The 21,922-nt window shown below is 46.8% G+C and overlaps 1 protein-coding gene across 2 annotated transcripts in view; it reads right to left on the bottom strand.

Annotated features, from left to right (window-relative positions):
- CRACDL (CRACD like) overlaps positions 1–19,071 on the bottom strand; it is a 139,233-nt gene extending 120,162 nt beyond the window's left edge. Inside the window, exon 1 of one of the 2 annotated variants that reach the window (XM_030310434.1) lies at positions 18,910–19,071. The gene's annotated coding sequence lies outside the window, so the exon portion shown is untranslated. Of the gene's footprint in view, positions 1–18,344; positions 18,422–18,909 lie in introns of those variants that run through there. The other variant, XM_030310433.1, reaches the window with a different exon arrangement.
- Positions 19,072–21,922: the final 2,851 nt, after the last annotated feature.

Below are 21,922 nucleotides of genomic sequence, written 5' to 3'. Positions count from 1 at the left end.
ATGGATAGCAGGAACCCAAACTCCCACAACACTATCTAATCTCAGGGTACGCTTAGAAAAATGGGGCTTTTCTTCATTACAAAAGTAATTCGCTGGGCTGTAAAAAAAACAAAAACAAAAACAAAAAAACAAAAAAAAACCTGTTGTATCCACACAATGGAATATTACTTAGCAATAAAAAAGACTAAATCACTGATACCCACGATAATATGGATGAACTACAAAACAATTAGAGACTCAAAGAAGCCAGACAAGGAGACTACATACTACAAGAGTCAATTTACATAAAATTCCAGGGAATGTTAATTGAATAACAGTGGCAGAGAGTGGATGGGTAGTTGTCTTGCAGGAGTAGAGACAGGAGATTACAAAGGGCATGAGGCACTTCTGGGGGTGATGGATATGTTCATTGTCTTGACTGTGGTGTTGGTTTTATGGGTGTGTACATATGTCAAAACTTATCAGATTGTGCACTTAAACGTGTGCACATTGTGTGTCAATTATATCTCCATACAGCTGCTTTTTTTTTTAAAAGAAAGTCATCCATGCTGATTATAAGAAAAAATACAAAAAAACTATTAAATCTCCCATAATTCTGTCAGAGCTGACCAGAAACATTTTAATAATGTTTGCTTCTAGTACTTTCCCTATACACATACATAAATAACATGTAAATTTTTTTTTATGTAGAAGGCAGTATCTTTTTCAGAAATATTTTTTTTTTAATTTAAAATTGTACCTCCTGAGTTTTTATTTGTTTGGGTTTTTCAGATTTTTTTTTTTTTTTTTTTTTTTTTTGGGTTTTAAACTCCCATCCCTGAGGCACACTGAGAAGAGGAAGTAGGAAAAAGTAGCTCCTGGGGAAGGGGGGAGCAGCCAGGAGAGGGGTAGAACATCAGAGCCTGTCTGGAGGGGCTGGGTGGACACGGGTCTGTGACCCTAAGTGAGAGCCTGCCTGAGCCTTTGAGAGTATCACCACCCCTTCCTTTCATCAGTCCACCCGAACTTTCTTGTGCTCTAAATAGAACCAAAATGACAATGCCATGCACCCAGTACCTGTTCAATCAAAAGTCGCTGAAGGGAATGTAAACATATGTGAAGGCTGGCCTATTCACCCAAACTTCTCCCTTCCTCGTTCTGGCTCTCTCCCTCCGGGGTCCTGCACACCCATCATCTCTCAGCTCTGGCTGCCATCTTTCCTGCCTTCTTCATTTAGCCTGAGACCATGAAGTTCCTTTGACTAAACATCCTCAGAAACACTCTCAAGGGCTCCACTGCTCTCTGGCATGCGAATGACTCATTCCCCGTTATTGGATGTTTAAATTGCTTCCAAATTTTCACCTTTATAAATAACATTGTGAGGAACATCCTTGCATAGAAACTTTTTGACTACATATTTCATTGTTTTCTTGGGGAAAATTCCTAAAAGTAGAATCACCAGGATAAAGGATGTATTCCTTTACAGGTTTTGGGACATTCTGCCAAAGCTGCCTGGCAGAGCGCTTATACTTTCCCCTCCTAAAGGCACAACAAAGCCCTTGCCACACATCTCCACTTGTGCTGAGCACCATCGTTCACAAAAACAAAACAAAAAAAAAACACACCCAAAACTTGCTCATTTGATAGCAAAAAATTAGTATCTAATTTTAATATGTACCTATTTAATTACTGTAAGATTGACCTTCTTTCTCACATTTGCTGCCATTTAAAACAAATTCATATCCTTTATCCACTTTCCTACTGGCAACTTTATTCATAATAACACTTCTCCATATCAATGATGATTTGTTCATGTAAGAGGGTATGTGTCACACACATTGCAGGAATTTTTTCTTAGTTTATCAATTGACTTTTGATTTTGCTTTTGGGTTTCTCCTATTGGTGTACTACAGTTTTTATTCTCCCCAATGAACAAACAAAAACAATTCTAGCCTTGTGCTTCCTGTCTCTGGTATCACATGTAAAAAGATGTTTCTCATCTGATAATTTCTCAAATACTCAGCTAAAGTGAATTTCATCATTTCATTTAAAATTTTTTTTTAATGTTTATTTTTGAGACAGAGAGAGACAGAGCATGAACGGGGGAGGGTCAGAGAGAGAGGGAGACACAGAATCTGAAGCAGGCTCCAGGTTCTGAGCTGTCAGCACAGAGCCCAACACGGGGCTCGAACTCACGGACCGTGAGATCATGACCTAGGCCGAAGTCGGATGCTTAACTGACTGAGCAACCCAGGCGCCCCTCATCATTTCATTTTAAAATTTATATATTTCAGGGAGTATATTTTGAGGTTTGATATGAATAAAGGACCTGATGGTTTCCCAAGGGGTTAAATATTAACTAAATCTATTAACTTCTATTTTCCAGACTTTCTAGTCTGTTTCATGGATATGTTTACCATGATATTATCATCCCAATATCAAAATGTTTCATTTAAGTTTATAATGTTTCAATATCTGGTAGGTTATCCATCCAGGTTCTGGCTGGGAGTTGCATTAAATCCATAATTTGGGAACAACTTAAATATGTAAAATATTGACCCCTCCCTTCCAGAAGCATGCTGAACATTTTTATTTATACAATTGCTCTTTTGTGTCTCCAGGGCAACCTTATCGTGTTCTGCATACAGGTTCTACACATTTCCTATGAGTGCCTTTCCTAGGTGTTCCGTCTTTGATTCTATAGTGAAGGGAACAGCTTCTCCATCACATTGCCTTTTTTTTTTTTTTTTTTTTTTACAGGCAGAGAGGCTTCACGGCACACACTTCTGTGGGTAAGCACTGTCTCTACAACTTCCCCTGAGCCAAGCACAGCTGGTTCCAAAGCCCTTACTGAGTGGTCGCCTCCACAAGCCCCCAGGGACATGACCACTCAAGAGTGCCAGCACTTTCCTGTGGGAAGCCCAGCCTTCCTAGTCCAGCCACAGCCCACTTCTTTAAACTCTGCTGCCCTCTTCAGCCCTCCATACCGTCCGTGTCCTGTACCATCAGATACGGCCTTTCCTACACATGCCACACTCTCCCTCCAAGTGGACATGCTACCCTGACTGTAGAAGTGGCATTCACTCCTCCAGATCCATCAACGCTGCCTCCATAATCTCAATTCATTAATCCCCACAGGGTGTGCACCTTGTGGAGTAGCCCTTACTTTAGTCTACTTTATGATAAGAGGCACACATCTGTGTTCTATCAGGTGGTGCCATGAAGGCCTGGCCCACATCTAAGCTGTCCTGCCTCAAATCACTGTGCCATGCACATGGCTGCAACAAATGTGTGTTGACAAAGTAGATGAGGGAAACTGGAAACGTCAGTGTGGAGAAAAGCCACTCAGCTCTGCTCATTCCTCAAGCCAAAAGAAAGAAGTACTCCAGGAAGAAGGGGAGGCCCGTGGGGCCGAGGACAAAGGAGTGCCTGTGCCTCTTCAGGGTGGATGGGACCCAGGCCAGCCCAGCCTTGCGCTCTTGGACTCTCCCCACACGAGGTCTCAGGCTCCTCCCTCCCTCAAAAAGGTGGGAGCCTTGGTCTTGGAAATCAAATCTATCAAACTGTGGCACAGACGTGCTCAGGTGAAGGCCAAAGCCCTCAACCCTGGCCACACAGCAGATTCACCTGTAAAGCTTGTTAAACACAAACTATGGTCCCACCCAGACCTTCTGAGTCAGCCTGGTAGGTAAGGCTAGGGCAGCCACAAGTGGTGCTGGTACCAGGCCAAGGCACGGCCCAGGTAAGTGCACCTCCATCTCCTTGGCCTGCCCTGAATGAGGGCAAGTATACAAGGAAAGGAGAAAGAAACCAGCATTTGACAGTGCCTACAGGCCAGGTACTGGGCTAGGAAGGCACTCGACATGTGCTATCTAATTCCCTCAGCAAAACTGTATGAATTACTGCCCCAGCTTTCATACGAGGAAACGTTTTCAAAGGTGTAAGCCTCAACTCCAAGTGACCAGGGTGGGACTAGAACCCCGCCCCCCACCGCAAATACCTCACATTTGAGAAATACAACCTTTTCTGGGTTTAGCTAATATTCTGAAGGTCCTAAAATTCCCTCGCATCTACCTCTCAGTGATGCCTAAGACTGAGGCACCCAAACACTTGGTCCTGAGCCTGCAAAACCAAGGGCTGTTTGCCTTCAATGAACAGGCTGTGGCCAAGGTTGAGACGGTCTTTTCAGGGTCCCTGCTTTTCCCCCAACCCAACTGCATTGCTAAGCCAAGCCTCTGAGCGGTCCCTTCCTAACCTGGGTCATCCCTGCCTGTGTGACTCAGCTCAGGCAGTTCCCTGGGTCAGGAGGTCACTCTGCCATCCCGCCACATTATGACTGTTTTGGGCTCTAGGCACCTTTGCCGACATAGGCCCCTTCCTCTATGAAATAAAAATTTAAAAAGTACATGTTACAGTTGCATCAGCATAAAGATGATGTTATTATATATTAACACATTTTGTTGAGCCTAAAGTTCATGTTTTCCTTTGGATTTTAAAGGAAATTAAAACATTGTTGTGGGCCCTAAAACTATTATGGACTGTCAGCCTCCCACACCTACTGGGCCAGTCAGGTCCATCCTACCATGAGCCCAGCAGGGTTCCCTGTAAACTCCCTGTGGAAGACCCAGCTCAAGCCTGGCCAGTGTCTCTACAACCCAGACCCTGCAGAGCCTGCCTCAGTGGAATCCACTGCCCTCACCTGTCACATTCACTGCACTTATGCCTTTATATCTAGAGCTACTGTATAGACTGTGAGCTTCACAGGGGCCTTGATAAGTGTGTCCTGAAGGAACACTGAATAAACAGACAAGGACTTTAACCAGTGGGACGGGTTAAATTGATAAGTTTGTCTCAGGGACTTTTGCCTGGTTTTCTTCTGGCTATAGATTTCATATTCAAATTAGCTCAATACCTGGCTATCTCTCACAGGTAGACAGGAGGCCAAGGCACCCTTTGAGTCTGGGTTACTGAGAGAAAGACATGGCTGCAAGAGTCCCAGAGACTTCTGTTAGAGTCCATGTAGAAGAGAGGGGTCTCAGGTGCCTCATGGTCCCTACGTGGCTAAGACAACCTGTGTATTTCTTTTTTTTCCTTTTCTTTTTTCTCCCTTTTTTTTTTAAGAGAGAGAGAGAGAGCACATGAGTGAGGCAGAAAGAGAGAAAGAGAGAGAAGAGAGAAAGAGAGAGAGAGAGACAGAGAGAGAGAGAGAGAGAGAGAGAGAGAGAGAGAATGAATGAATCTTAATCAGGCTCCATGCTGAGTGTCAGCTGGATCCCACAACCCTGGGATCATGGCCTGAGCCATAATCAAGATTCAGATGCTAAACCAATGGAGCCACCCAGGCGCCCTGATGACCTGTATATTTCTAATACTAAAGCTATACTGAGCAGTGACACTTCTTGATGGCTCGTGAAAATACAGTTACTGTCATGTGAAAGGTTTCCCAAATTGTTCAATGTTACAAAGGGACCCTCATTCTCAGAAAGACCAGGCACTCTAGCTTTAGGGGAGAACCAACAGCCTTTAAGAAACCAAACACCACGGCAGCCATCCTGGATACTGCTCCTTGACGTGAGTTCAGATGGGAATTCCAGTTTGGTTGGCCGTGAGGGGTTTAAACTGCCACTTTGCACAAAAGACTCTGTCTACGTCCATCAGAACAGCAAAGAACTGGGAGAGCATAACACGATGCCACAACAGCAGTGTTTATCTGGGAATGGGGGAGAAATGAGAACAGATGATTTGGGGGGAAGTATTTGTTCCTGCAGTTAATCATGCTGGTACATGGTGAACAGTTCACTTAGAATAGCCCATAGAGCCAGAAAGACTCGGGATGCAGCCCCCTGGGTCTCCTGTGATGGGGAGCCACACATCACCTTCACCTCCCTGAGCTTTAGTTTCCTCACCTCAAAAGAGTGACAATCATTTCTACTTTTAAAGGTTATTCGCAGAATTAGTGAGGTCATATAAGTGCCTAATAGTGCCTGGAAGACATAACCTGTTCAGCCATTGGTGGCTCCAATCCGTTCTCCCCCACTGTACCACTTCAGTTTTTATTCTCACAAATGGCAGCCATTTAACTTGCAGGCCTTCAGGTGAGCAAGTACTTAAGAGCTGGAGCTAAGTACGTGCTTGCCCTGGGACATTAGCACTCCAGCCAGTCCCCACATGAATCCTCCGAGGCCGGTGCTAGTCCCACCCCCATGGGGAACCCAGGCACTGAGAGACCATGAGGCTGGAGAACAGGAGAGTTAGGCTTTGTGCCCAGAGCCCCCAGTCACGAGACCTTACTCTACCTAGAAATGTATTAATTAAAAGGGCTAAATTATAATAACAATTAAAATACAATGTCATTTCTAACTCACTCTTATACACTGGTTACAGCATGTCTGCCATTTCCACATAAACTATTGCCTTTTCTTCTCCCAACAACCCTGGGAGGCACGTATCTCAATCTCCCAGTGCGTGCAGTTGCAAAGTAAGCCCAAGGCTGTCCTCAAGGTCACCCAAACAGCCAGGGGTCTGCCAGGGTGTGGTCAGCCCAGCCTTCAGCCTGTGCCTGTGCCCTTGCCACCTCCATCCGTGACGTTCCCCTCCTCTCCTTTCCTGCAAAATCTGCTGCAGGCAGCTGAGAGAGAGAAAGAGGCAGGAGAAAGGTCTCCACCTAGACTCCAGTTGTGGCTGGAATGTCAGGGAGGTGGGCTCAGAAGGAATCTGACTGGGGAGTAAAGAGCCCCTCCAGGGTCTGTGAACACCAACAGGAATGATTTTCCAAGAGTGTTCCCTCCCATTATGTAAAACCCTGGGGGAGTTATAAGGACACTTCCCAGTCATTGCAAGTTAACAGTTCAAGACAGGTTAAAAGCAGGGCAACAAGGAAAGGACGCTGGGTTCAGATCCCCGCTCCACTGTGTACTGGTGATTTAGGTAAGTCCCATAACGTCCCTGTGCCTCAGTTTGCTCCTCTGTAAAATTGGGATAAAAACAGTGAGGGTAAAGCAATCATGACAGCATCTGGGCATGTTCGCTAAATAGTAACAGCAATAAAGCCAACAACTACACAGCGCTTGTGTGGGTAAGTACCTCGGTTGCACACTAGAGAAACAGGTTTTTTTTACTATAATTTATTGTCAAATTGGCTCACATACAACACCCAGTGCTCATCCCAACAAGTGCCCTCCTCAATGCCCATCGCCCATTTTCCCCTCTACCCCATCCACCCTCAGTTTGTTCTCTGTATTTAATAGTCTCTTGTGGTTTGCCTCCCTCTCTCTCTGTTTGTATCTATTTTTTCCCCTTCCCTTTCCCCATGGCCTTCCATTAAGTTTCTCAAGATCTACATATGAGTGACAAATATGATATCTGTACTTCTCTATTTCACTCAGCATATTACCTTCCAGTTCCATCCACGTTGCTGCAAACGGCATGATTTCATTCTTTTTCATTGCCAAGTAGTATTCCATTGTATATATAAACCACATCTTTATCCATTCATTAGGTGATGGACATTTAGGCTCTTTCCATAATTTGGCTACTGTTGACAGTGTTGCTATAAATATTGGGGTACATGTGCCCCTATGCATCAGCACTCCTGTGTCCCTGGGGTAAATTCCTAGTAGTGCAATTGCTGGGTCATAAGGTAGTTCTATTTTTAATTTTTTGAGGAACCTCCACACTGTTTTCCAGAGTGGCTGCACAAGTTTGCATTCCCACCAACAGTGCAAGAGGGCTCCTGTTTCTCCACATCCTCGGAAACAGAGGCTATTTTCAAGGGGAAATCATCTTCTGAGAGAAACAGGGGGAGCGGTGAGTGGAGCTGGGTTCACAGCTCTTTCACTCACTAGCTGAGGAACCCTGGCCAAGTTACTTCACCTCTCGGGGCCTCAGTTTCCTTATTTATAAAATGCACAGCATGATCACAGGCTTCAGTGAGATGATGAAGGGGAAATACCCAAAATGGTGCCCAGTGTTCAACAGGTAGTAAGTATAGTACTGGATTACAAGTAGCTTGTTCTGAGAGTTCTGCAAGATGAGCAAATATTTCTATAAATTTTAAATTGATAAATGAACAATGTCTTGTGATATGAGCAGTATGTGATGCCAAACATCACATGATCACAACTGAGCCAATGGTTTCTCTCTCTCTCTCTCTCTCTCTCTCTCTCTCTCTCTCTCTCTCTGTGGGATTACAGGTGATCTCCCATGCTAGGATGCTCTGTCTCAGGCCCCAGTGTTTGGCAGAAATCAGTGACTTTTTAGAATGTTGGAGAGTGCCCACAACTGGCACTAGTGTATTTTTTGTCACTTCAAAGCACCAATGAATTGTTCTTTGCTTTTCCATACACGAGTAAGCTTGGGATGCTTTGTTTCATTCTAGGTCAGGCTTCCTGCAGATATAGACCCTTTCCTCTACTGCCTATTGCCAGTTACATTAAATACAGTATATGACAAGTGCTTATTAATATTGTACTGTAGTCAATATCAATGTGAGACTATCCAATTGCCTCCATACAGAAAAAGATTCCATTGAGCCAACAGACAGCAGTGATTCCGTTAGTGATAGTAAAAGTCGTCCTACACAATAACCCTCCTCTCTCATCTCCCTCACATCAGCCACGAAGGTTTTCAAAGGTAACAGCAGCTTAATTTATTTCTCTATATTTTGTATCTTCTTTATATTATATTACAGTATTGTAATCATTTTTACATGAATATTTTTGGGTTGTGGAACGAATCATCTGAGTTTCCATTATTTCTTATGGGGAAATTCGCTTTGATATAAAGAGCTTTGGATTATAAGCATGTTTTCCAGAATGAATTGTGTTCGCAAACCAAGGTTTTACCATATAGTGACCGGCTCTGTCAAGTTCTATTTTTAATTTACAGAAGGAAGGTGCTGTTGAAACCCAAAGTGAATCACTTGGGATATATCAAATCACCAATACGTTCTCCTTTGTAAAAGATATGGGTTTCTCTGATGGGTCTCTAAAATAATGATCTTTTGGACCCTCCAAGAATTTGTCCCAAAAGCTGTCACATCCCATCTGGAGTTGGGAGGAAGCTGGGCTCCTTCTTTCCTCACCCCCAGCATCTCCCTCAGAGCTTCGAGTTAGGGACCATCAGGTTGCTTTAAATAGTCAATCTCTGAAGGGTAACATTTACTGTAACGGGTGGAGGGCCTGTTTAGGGCCAGAAAGGTGTGCACATCAGGTTGGTAGCTGACCCCCACAGTCACCAAAACACCCTGGGCCACCCATGGGCTGAGGGTTGCTAAAGACACAGTCTTTCCTGGAACCCTTCCTCAGCAATGCTTTTCCTAAACAACTGAAAATGCAGTAATCCACTCAGAGGGGGAACTTGGCACTATAAAAACACCTGAATTCACAGTAATTATGCACAAAAGCCTGTTTGGAGAGGCAAGGAGAAATATAGTTCATAAATTGACTGCTGATCAATTATGGCTCATGAAAAAAAAATCTGAATCTTAACTTGACAGTACGCTAACTCCTGCTTCCTCCCCATGCCTAATAACAGGGCTGTTCAACATTAACACGACACCACCAAGAAAGGGGGAGAGAGAGCAAAGGGTCTCCAATGTCAAGAGAAAACAACTAGACAACCCACACCCTTCCCACTGAGGCAGGTCTCTGGGGATCTGATTTTCAAATACATGGTTCATAGACAAGGCAAGTCTGCAGGAACTATTGGTACATGGCTTCATGTTGTTTTGTCACCTATCTGAACAAAGCTCAGGCTGGAGAAGCTTCTAATCTGGTTTCTAAGAGTGAGTAGGAAGGGGACTGGGGCTCATGTCCAAGGCAACTGAAATGAAAACCTTATCCGTGAAAGATTCTGGGCCTTCTCTGAGAGCAGAACAACTGATTCTGTGAGACAGGGACCCAGGCCCATCACCATACCTGTGGCTACATTCTGTGAACCTCACCTCTGCCTGCTTCAGATACAACACTAAAAGGACAACATTAGAAAAACAAATAAAGGCTGAGATTCTGTTCACACTCCCTGGCTTGTTCACTGCCTGCTAGAGGCTAGAAAACCAAGGAGAAATATAGTTCATAAATTGACTTCCTAGCCTCCCTCCCTGCCAGGCTCCCCACGTGGAAGAGTCTCCTGTGCATCTCTGCTAACAGACACCACCACCTCCGCAGAAGCATCAGGTTTTTCCATGGGGGGAGAAGGGTGTGGAAGTCCCACAGCCTTGTCGACAACCCAGCTTCATGGATGTACATTGAGCAGGAGGGACCCTCCACGGAATGGGTCTGGGGTTGGAGGCAGCAGCTCCTGTCCAGCCAGCCCTGCAGTGTTGTTCTGGGGGTCACTCCTGTAGGTCTGGCCAAGGGCCAAGCTTCTAACGATTCTGCTGGCCCTGAATTTCCTGCATTAAATCCTCTTCTGCCTAAACTAACGTGAGCAAATCCTGAATAACACAGATGTTGAAGACACTGTCGGCCAAGAGGAGGGAAATTTCTCTCTCTCATACATACACACGCACACACACACACACACACACACACACACACCTTGGTGTGAAAAAAAAATTATTCCAGGCAGGGCATATTAAAGGAGGAGGCATGTACATACACAGGAAATCTACTTATGAGATAGTACTTGGAAGGAACCAACCAGACAAATGTGCAAAAGAGCGTGGACAAAGATGTTCACTGTCCTACCATTACTAAGTGGCTAAGGGTTGAAAATAATTTAAGTAGACATTGATCCAACAGACGACTCGGGTTAAGTAGGCTGGGCCTGCCCATCCTATGGGAGCTCCTCACAGCCACACAACCAATACTAAGAAAGAATATCTAACAATGTGGAAAAGAGACTCAACACACAATACTAATTTTGAAAAGGCAGGGGCACCTGGGTGGCTGAGTTGGTTAAGCATCCGACTCTTGATTTCAGCTCAGGTCATGATCTTGCAGTTCGTGAGTTCAAGCCCTGCATCGGGCTTTGCACACTGGCAGTGCAGAGCCTGCTTGGGACTCTCTCCCTCCCTCTTTCTCTCCTCCTCCCCGACTTGCGTGCGCACTCTCTCTGCCTTTCTCAAATAAAGACATATACAAGAAAGAAAGAAAGAAAGAAAGGGCAGCACGAAACAATGTAGATATTACCTCTTCATATTAAACAGGTACTTTTGCGTGCACACACACACGTACACACACATGAATATTCGGTATAGCACAGACAAAAATTTGGGAGGACGTGCCCCCAGATCTAGCAAGACGCCCACTCATGTTCCGCCCCTGGCTTTGCCTCCTGGTGGAGCCAGTCTGTTGTGCCACACCTGGCCTTGTGCCACACAAGGGAGCAGCCAAGGAGCAGCCTGACTGCGACGAGCCAAATCACACGTCTGGTCGGCATTCTGGGCGGCTGGCAGGCCTGCCCCACGCCAAGTTCACGACCTTCTGGGCCTTCCCTGCCTGCTGGCCTGGCAGAGTCTAGCCTGCAGTGGTTCCTCCACTATCGAGGGATGCCTCTGGGCTGCCCCAGGGCCCATGAAACACAACCTGTAATTTCAGCTCTAAACGTGGTACCAGGGAAGCCTTGCTAGCACGAACACCTCAGCTGAAAGAACCATCTCTGCTCATGGAGGCCATGATGAAAACAAGATGACACAGGCCAAGCCTCAGAAAACAGTGACTCAGATCTGCAAAATGTTTTGTGTTTGTACGTGAAGAGCCTGTTTCACTCAGACGGTATACTGGAAACGCTAATACATGGTGATTTAAAGATCTGATTTCCAATGGAGCATGCAGCTGCCACCCAGCAACCATCCAAACATACGTGACCACTTCAGTTTCTGAGGAAATAAGCCCAGTTCACAGAGAACAAAGCACCAGGTGAAGTGGTACGATGTCCAGTGTGTGGGCCTGACCCGCCCCCAAATCCCATCCTCCTCCCCGTTTCTATCAGCAGGGTTCGCGCTTGTTGCTTCCATGTCACAAATTGTCCCTGCAGAAAGGACCCATGAAAAAGTTCCTGCTACCACTTTTCAGGGAATAGAGGGGAAGAAAAGGGGAGTAATTAATGTGTTAAAGCAAGATGATGGAACCTCTGAACCAGGAGTGTGGTATTAGACACAGGTTGGAACAGCAGGTGCAGAGAGGGGATGGTGTTCCAGAGCAGCTCACTGCATTGCCCACATCAGCTGCAGACCAGGGAGGAGAACTCAAGAGGCCCAGGGCTGAGCCTAGGCCCCAGGTGAACTGTGACCCCACATCCAATGCTCCTGTCCCTGTCCCTGCTGGTGCAGATGTTGTGCCTGGCCACACAGCTGCACCCAACCAAAAAGAGCTAAGAGTTGAGACCAGCTTGCGCAAGGCTCAAAACAACAGGTATAGCCTCTCGGATGGACATTCTCCCATGGTCACTTCTTTCCTGAGGAGCCAAGAGCAGAAACCAGCCCCGAGCACACAGTTCACTGTCCATCTGCAAACCTGAAGTGCACATGAGCAAGCTTTATCAGCCTATACAGACCTACACCCGGTCCCAGAGGCCCCCACACACCTCAGACACCCATCCTGATAGGACAATGGCTTCACAAAAATATATACAACCTGGAAATTTATTTTAAGAGACTAGGCTGGTGTAATGTACATTTGTCATGTTATTTGAGAATATTCAATTCTAAAGAAAAGACAGCAAAGGGGATGGATGACTTATAAGATATGTTTAGTATAGATAAAACTCAGTAAAGAGAACATGTGTATATCAAACAGACAGAAAGGTGTGGAAGGACAAGAGATACCTAATATTCATGAGGTACTAAATATACCCAAAGCAGCTGGGCAGTAACTATTCATGATACACTAAATGCTGAAAAAGTACTAAATATTCATGACATATTCTTATGTATAACATTAAATATATAAGAGGAACCTAATATTGGTTGCAATTTGGTTACCCATTGGTGACACCCATTCTGATCTTCTAATCCATGGCTGTTCATCAGGCTCGCTGAGGAGCCACAGATGTGGCAGGGCAGAATTGTCCCTACGAGTCTCACCAATAGAACAAGTGTGTGTGTGTGTGTGTGTGTGTGTGTGTGTGTGTGTGTCCCATCTATGGCCCTTCCGCTAGTACTTTAACTAGTCCTTGTAACCACATATTAGCAGGGACAGCTAATGCTGTAGAGAGAGATGGAGCCCATGACCACAGTGTACCCCACGACCCAGATGCTGAAGGTCTTCCACCCACTTTCACCCTATCCTACCTGTGCTACCCTTCCCATCGCTTTCCCCTCACTTCTCACTGTGTGCTTTAAATTGCATCAAGGCCTTTCCCCACATGACATCTATCACTAACTTTTCTCAGGGGCACTCTGTAGCACATTTGCTCATTTTCCTTAAATGCCATCAGATCTCAGATGCAGAAGGACCCTTTATTGCTATAGGGTACTTTATTAGGGGTCCTAATTGGGAATTATAATAAGTACCCTTCACGTTCCAAGAAAGGAAATGGAAGAATAGTCATAAATAATTTATGAAGCATTTCTTCTGCTGATACAATACCTCAAGTGATGCTTGTGTGTGTGTGTGTGTGTGTGTGTGTGTGCGCATATGAGTAAACCCCCCCCCCCGTTCTCTGGGGTGCCTGAGGTCACAGGGACTCTTAAGTGCCACAGCTGAAACCAGCGCCCTGACTGCCCCCCTTGGCTGGATCACTTACTTTAAGAAAGCAAAACACCTCTGACATTTTCATATGCCACATTCAGAGAGCAGTTTCTTGGGAAAATCGCACACCACAGCTAATGCTTCTATTGCCTCCCACAAACATGAGAATTTGGGGGTCAGAAAGGATGCAGAGACTGGTGAATGGACCTCAGACGTGAGGCCAAGTATTCCAGAAGTTCTCAAATTTCATACATTTACAAATTAGCCTCACACACCAGGGATAGGAAGAGGCTTGAGCAACTAAATAACTGTCTACTCCTCACCTTTCAAAAACATCTTCTGTAATTTCTTTTCACAGATACCTTAATCATAAGAAAAATATTTGAGAGTCCTTCCTACCAGGAATCTGCATCTGAAAAGTACAAGTGTCTGCATGGAATCAGGCGTTGACACCTGTCAAGGAGCCCCTGGGTGCATGGTCGCACCTGTCTCACTGTTCCCTGTCTATTAGCCACTAAATTCCATGAGTACTCACATGGCATCTTCTGGTTCATGACCCACTGAGCTCAGAATTATGGGTTATAGCACGTTAAAGCAATACAAAGAATTCCAAGGTAACTAACTCATCAGAATCACAAACATATCTCAAGGACCACTGACCTGACCCAAAAGTTTGAAATTATTTTCCAGACGCAAATATCTAAGAAAACAGGGTAGATGAAAACACATCTGATTTCCATTAGTTTGGGAAAACACAAGGAATTTAGAGAGCTGACCATTCCTGTTGTCCTACCTACAGATGACAGTAACTGTGCCAGTGTTTACAGGTACCTAGACAACAAAAGGGATAAACATGACACCAAGAAGGGTCAAGCCACGAGCACATCCTGAAAGGCCACCCCTGGGAAGGCCTTTCTGTTTCTAGGCACTCAAGAGCTCCTTCTCATGGAAAGCTCTCTTTTATCTCACATCCATGTGGCAAAGTCTTAATGTTATTTAAAGTCACCCCCTCCAAGAAGCCTTCCCTGACCACTTCACCTTCCAACCACTGAGTGTGAAAACAAAACCCAGAGCTTGGGTTTACAGCTTTAGGCTTCCTAAAGGCTAATCTTATTCTTCAAATAATTCCTAAGCACCCTGAAGAAGCAACTAATTATGACTTGGATTTTTCTGTTTCTCTTCTGCTTTTACTAAATGCAAAGCACACAGTGGATCATTCTGATGATGAAGAAACAGCAGCATAAATAGGGGGTAATGGTTTGAAAGCATTAATCCACCTGAAAGTGGTTTACTGGGCTGGACTCAGTAATGTGTAGCAGAAAACTAGTCTCTTCTCCCACCCACCAACAAAGCTTCAAAGCTGCTCTTTCCCCATTTCCTCCCAGCCTGTGACTGGTATTTCCAGCAGGTTCTATATCTTTCCCAGTCTTTTTCATGTATTAAGAAGTCCAGTGCCCATAACCCAGGTCAGTGTGGCCAGAAAGATGGAGAGCAGGGAGAGGAAGGGAACTTTTTCCCTATTTTCCCAGTTTGTTCTTCCCTGCCTCCTTCCCACCTCATCAGGATGCATCTGATTTTTCAAAGCTGGGGGGGGAGGTGAGATGATGTTTAATTCTTTTTTTTTTTTTTTAATTTTTTTTCAACGTTTTTATTTATTTTTGGGACAGAGAGAGACAGAGCATGAACGGGGGAGGGGCAGAGAGAGAGGGAGACACAGAATCGGAAACAGGCTCCAGGCTCCGAGCCATCAGCCCAGAGCCCGACGCGGGGCTCGAACTCACGGACCGCGAGATCGTGACCTGGCTGAAGTCGGACGCTTAACCGACTGCGCCACCCAGGCGCCCCAATTCTTTTTTTATTCTAAGTCATAATGCACAGAGAACAGAAGATATGACTTAAGACTCTTGCCCCACAGGTTAAAAAAAAAAGCTCTTGGGGTGCCTGACTGGCTCAGTCAGTGGAGCATGAAACTCAACCTCAGGGTTGTAAGTCTGAGCCCATGTTGGGTGTAGAGATTATTTAAAAATAAAATCTTAAAAAAAAAACAAAACACTCTTCCAGTACTAAGAAAAGGGGAAGCTGAAGGGACTGAGCACCCTCCCCCCCGCCCCCACCGCTTTGCACCACCTAGAGAAGAGGTGGTGAGGGAAGAAAAATCCATGGAAGGTTGAAGGGAACACAAAACATGGGAAGTTTTTGTCCTGCTTCCTATTGGGAACACTGAGGACCACTCAAGTGGGGCAGAAATGGAAGCCTAACATAGTGCCACATGATCCGGGCAGTTTCTTGGGTGCCCAGGAGAGACCTAGAAGAGAGCTAGAGTGTGCCGACCTCACAGCCAGTTGCAGGAGCCAGGTCCCAGCTGTAGCTCACCCCAGTGACACCCAGCTGGACCACACTCAGTGGAGGAGGGAAAGAAGGCTCAGTGGTGGTGATGGGAAATGCATCAGCAAGAGGAATAGAAGGCCAGCAAGAGGCCACTCTCCCACACACCTTTACATGATGCCAACCTTGTCCTGGTGCCCAGAGACCACCTGTGGGGAGAAGGGGCCCCCAAGAGTAACCTAGAGAGACTGAGAGACTGACTCTCAAGGGACCAAGTTGCCTTAAGCTAGTGACTGAGATAATATCACTTGACTTAGGCTCAGGAAAATCACAATCATAAACAAGGACTAAATATACCAAAAGGGAACCAAAGTCGTTTGTTTGGAGTAGCAAAATTAAGTTCATTTATAAAACATTTTGCTAACTACAACTTGTGGCTGGTGAACTTCACCACTCCAAAATAAGTCCTGGGCAAGAAACATCTCTACTTTGACTCAAAAGCTTCTGTGGGGTCTCAATGCAACACAAACAGAATTTATGAGTGTCTGTGCATGACAAGGCACAAGGCTAACGTCCAGAGGGGAAAGCAAGTGGTTGTGACCTTGCAAGGCAAATCCGGGGCCCACCAAGCCATCACAGAAAACTTACCCTCCAGGAGGGCCAGCGCCTTCACACACATTCTCTCATTTAACCCTGACAGCATCCCTGTGAGCTGGCTATTATCACTCCCATTTTGCTGAGTGCAAACCAAGACTCAGGAAGATTCGGGGAAATACAAATAGGACAGCCACCCTTTCATGGTCCCCATATGCCTAGTCCTGTGTAAACAGCCAGATGCTATGCTTTAGCTGTACAACATCCATGGAGAGTCTACTTTTTTTTTATTTTATAGGTGAGGAAACTGATGCTTGCAGAAGTTAAGCACCTGGACTCACAGGCAAGTCTAGAACTAGGGTGAGGCAAGTGAGGCATTCACCTCAGACGCAAAATTTCAAGGGAGACCAAAAGCTCCACAACGCAAACGTCTTAATGCAGTGTGTTAAAACGTCAAAATAAACACAAAATCTATGTCGTGCTAAATATTACAATTTTAACTAAAGACAGGATCCAGAGTAGTGATTTTTCCTTTTGCCTCAGGCTCCAACATGGCTCAGCACAGGACTGGGGCAGAGCCAGGAAACCAGCCAGTTCAACCCTTCTCCACCAGCTCCCAAAGGCAGGGATCCCAGACACCACTGCGGGGCCCTCTCCAGATGTTTCCCCTCACAATTTTATAACCTCAAAGGGCTCTCAGGAGTGACCACCCGGCTCCATAATTCCAGGTGTGTGGGGGATGAGGTGACTGAGTTCCAGATTGAATACCAGGGGTCTAAATAGATTCTATTCCATGGTCCACTGCCTGCGTTATGTAAATGAAGAAAGCTTGCAGGCTTGAATAAGGGAGGATATTTTAAGATAGCTTGAGAAGGTATGGGGTGATCCTCTAAAAAGATCACACAGCTGCTTGTCTCCCATTGGAGAGATTTCCTGGCTCAAAATTAAGTGTTCAGCAGTGACACGATGCCAGCTGTCAGCCTGTACCTACACAAGTCCGATTCAAACGGTGGCATTCCTTTTTCCCTGCATTTCAAAGCCAAATGTTAGCTCATTTGAGTAACTACCTATGCTGTTATTAACCTCAAATTAAAGCCCTGCCAGATATGAAGCATCTGTTCAAGATATATTTTGTTGATTAAAATTTTGAACACTGTGGTGAGTACTGCGTAACTTATAGAACTGTCAAATCATACCCTGGAAACTCATACAACGTTGCATGTCAACTATAATTTTTTTAAGACAACGCCCCCCAATTTGAATATTTCTTACATGGAACCCAGAATCCCTTACTGGTGGCTTGTAACCGAAGCCTAAAACCTGCCTACAAATAAACCATTAACTAACACATAAAAAAGGCATTTAGTGACTTTGTCCACTAATTTCTCCTGCAATGGCCTTTAGAGACAGCAGGCACAAATACTTCGTATACTAACGATCCAGACCCAGCAAGATCGACTTCCCTCTTAAAGCTTGAAACTGCTATGCTTCACCTCACAATTCAAAGTTAAGTCCAGCAAAGTGAGCAAAGGGAAACTTTGGGCACTTGCGTGAGCGTGTCTGGCTCATCTCCGCCCAGGCCCGCGCTGCCCCACGAGGCGGCCGCGCGGGATCGCGCCCCCCTCCACCCCACCCCACCCCCCAACCCCCGAGGGGCACCTGGCCGCGTGGGCTCTGCCCTGGCCGGCCACACACCTGGGCAGACGTCGGGGCGCTACTGGGTCCGCGCCGCCCCCGCCCAGGTCTCCCCGCGCCACCGGTCGCCAGCCCAAGCACGCTTCGCGGCCAGCCCGCCGCAGACCGCCCGGGTACCTGGCTCAGGAGCGTGGCCCGGGCTCGGCGAAGCGCTGGAGGAACACCGTCCGCAGCGTGCGGGGAACGCTCCTGCCGTGGGCGCGCGCGCCCGGCGGCCCCCGCCCGAAACGGCTCCGGCACCCGCGCGGGAACGCTGCGGCCCGCGGCCCGACGCAGCAGGTGTCAGCTGGCCTCGCCACGGCCCCGGTCGGGGTCTTGAGAGCGGGGCGCGGGCGCGACGCTCCCGCGGCCGGCCCTCAGCCTGCCTCGGCGCGCGCTCCCAGCCCCGGGCGCGCCGGCTCCGCTCGGCTCCTCTCGGCTCGGCGGGGGCGGACGCCGCGCAGCTCCGCTCGCCCGCGGCCGCGGCGCGCACCTCCCCCGCGGCGCGCCGCTCCCGCCGCCGCCGCCGCCACCCAACAGCCGGAGTCGCTGCCCACAGCTCGTGGGGGAAGGCGCCGGCGGGCCCAGGCTGTCCCCACGCGGCGGGCGGGAACCCCTGCGCACCCCGCGGCTGCTCCCGCCGCCCCGCCTTGGCCGGCCCACTCGGCGACGCTGTCGGGGCTCCGGGCCAGGCCGCCCCTACCTTGGTGAGGCCGGGGTCCACCAGCGACCCCGACGGGCCTGGAGGACGAGGCGTCCACGTTCCGGCTCACTTGAATACCCTCGAGAGGGATTCGGCCCCAACTCCAGCCTCAACCTTCCAGGTCACCAGGGGGCTTCGCGGCCCGACGGCGCGGGGCCTGGGGGCTCCTGATCCGCCCGGCAAAGCAGGCGGCCCGCGGGCCCCGGGGCTGGAGGGAGTGGGCGCAGTGGGTGGGAACTGTGCATTTGAATAAAAGTAAAAGTTGTTTTTTTATAACCGTGTGGGTCCGGAGCGTCTCCAGGCTAATTAGGGAAGCTGCCGCCCTGTGTTGAGGTGAATCATTGTTGTGATACCACAAGTGTGGGAAGAAAGGTTGCTGATGACTTCTCAGGCTCGCTGGCTACCCCCTGCCCCCCTCCCTTTTTTTTCCTTTTAAAGACAGGCTGGTCCTTTTAAGGAGATCGTCTTAGGAAACGTGCTGGCCTCGGGTGGTCGCTCAGCTAATCAACTAAAGAGCCCTCATGGAAGTCTTGGTCTGCTGATTGCAGGGAGCAAGAGCAGGGAGCTTTTCCTGCAAGGAGGAAGATGAACGTGAACTGTATCCCCGCAGAGACCGAGGCCACTACAGCTTACACGCGAGAAACTTTCACACTCCAGCTAGAAGAGAAAAAGTTAACGTTCAGAGGGTGTTATCTGAGGTCTGAATTATCATTGACGGCGCTGTTATGTGGGGACCACCCGGAATCTGCACCACATCCTGGCGGACAACTGAGGACCCGAGAAGCCGACGTCTGCACGACTTGTTGCAGAAGAGCCAGGGTAGAACCCTGGAAGAGGCATTCTACACCTTTGGCTTTAAGTGGGATCAAAATCCCAAATACAAGAGGAGACAGGGAAAAAAGGCTAAAGACACATCCCAGTCACTTGAGCATATAAAGAGAAGTTGCCTTTAAAATTTTTTTTATAATCCTTTTAGCACAAGCTATTTGCTTAAAGGCATCGTTTTGATGGTTAAGAGCTTTATAAATTTCTTGCATGAAAGCAATAAATATATATTGGGAATCAGTCTACAGACCCCAAGTTAATCACCTGCATTCGAAATAGACAGGTGACTCATCACCCTCAGGACAATGACTTTGGTGTGTGTCCTCTTTTCAAAATCCTCAAACTAAACTGAACAACTATAAGCAAATCTACACAACCTTCTCTCACCTTAAGTCTCTGCTCCTTCCTATTCAAAATCACATTTTTGGGAGTTGTAACTACTAAATATTTATCAACTCTGTAAGTCACCTTTCCACCTTAGAATTTTATTTGTTCCAGACTATCTTAAGCCTTTAGCTTTATTTGCGTGCACTGTGGGTGGCTTTTGAAGTTACTGTCGGTTTTGAGAGAACAAAAGCCAAAGTTCTTGGTGATTAGCTAAGGCTGAGAAAGAACATGGTGTCAACATCCAAAATAGAAAGTGGTAGGGAGGGTGCCTGGGTGCTTCAGTTGGTTGATCTCATGATCTCATGGTTGGTGAGTTCGAGCCCTGCATTGGGCTTGCTGCTACTGAGCCCACTTTGGATCCTCTATCTCTGTCTCTCTCTGTCTCTCTTGCTCTCTGACCCTCCCCCACTCGCACTGTCTCAAAAATAAGTAAACATTTTTTAAAAAGTGGTAGGGAACTATGTGAATAGGTTAGGAAAATGGGAAATTATCTGTTACCTAGTAGAGCAGTCACCTTCATCCTTTAAAAATGTCCCCTCTCCCACCTCCCAGGCACTTGCACCTTCTTGCTGAGAACTCCAGTCCCCAGGGCCCTGCCATGTGGCTCAAGAGAATTCTTTCCCTCCTTAATGCTTCTTGGACCAAACCTTGAAGCTGGGTGGAGAAAAAGCTAAAAATATTAGCAAGGCTTTCCTAAAGGTTCAAAGGAAAACGAGAACCATGTACAGTTTCTAGAAGCCTGTACAGACAACCATAAAGCTAAGAGCATAGCTGTTGTTTTATTTCTGTCCCTCCCTCCTTCCCTCTCCAAGTCTCAGGAAACCTTTCACAGCTATCCCTGAGAGCCTCACTGATCTGGCAAAAGAAAGACTATACTATTTCTAAGTATACTGCACCTCATCTGGGGACATATTTTTATCAAATGCCAAGCACTGTTCTAAGCCATTTGCAATTAATCACTCGTTTAAATCATTCAGTTCCCAGAAGAACCCTGAGCTGAGACCAGCCATTAACCCCACTTTACACATGAGGTTCTGCTATTATCTCCATGTTGTGGATGAGAAGACTCAGGCATGAAAATGGCAAGTAATGTGCTCATGCAGGAAGTAGTAGCAGAACTAGGATTTGAACCCCCAGTCTGCACCCTCAGCACCAAAACAGGCTGCCTTTCTAAAAGTGGCAACTAATTCTGCAAACTGAAAACTGCCTTTTAGTTTAGAAAAGAAAGGAGGAGTAGCCCTTCCCACACTCCAGAAGAGGAATCCTTTGGAATTATCAGAAAACAAGAGTATTTAAGTCTAGTGTTTCATCCCAGGATTCTGCTCTTGGATCTTCATAAGACAAACTGCCTGTCTTTCTTCGGGTTCCAAAAATTCAGACCCCATAGGTATAGGCATCCCTACCTGGGCAGAGAATTAGAGCCAAGGAACAGCCAGGAACCATCTAGGAAAAAACGATACTATCCTTCTCATGACAAGAGGCCTATTGCCCGGTGAGTCTTGGTGACAGGGGTCAAACTGAACCACCTCACAGTCAGAGGCCACATGAACCCTATTCCTGAGGGACTTTCTCCACTGGCTGGCTGTCCAGCAGTATCCAGATCCCAGCCCCTGTCCCTCCCATCCCAATCTCCTCCAGTAATAATGAGTGACTGTGTCATTTCCCTCTTTCAAAACCCTTCTGTAGCTTCCATCCAGTCAGGAGAAAATCCAAATCCCTTAAGAGGGTCTGGTCTGTTCCTTGCCCATGTCTTTCATAGACTTCCTTTCAGTGCCACCATCTGCTCACCGCACAGCAGCCA

Source organism: Lynx canadensis, chromosome A3, assembly GCF_007474595.2.
Source record: "Lynx canadensis isolate LIC74 chromosome A3, mLynCan4.pri.v2, whole genome shotgun sequence".
NCBI classification, from domain to species: domain Eukaryota; kingdom Metazoa; phylum Chordata; class Mammalia; order Carnivora; family Felidae; genus Lynx; species Lynx canadensis.
The sequence above is the reverse complement of the archived record's forward strand: the minus strand, read 5'-3'. Positions and strand labels throughout refer to the sequence as shown.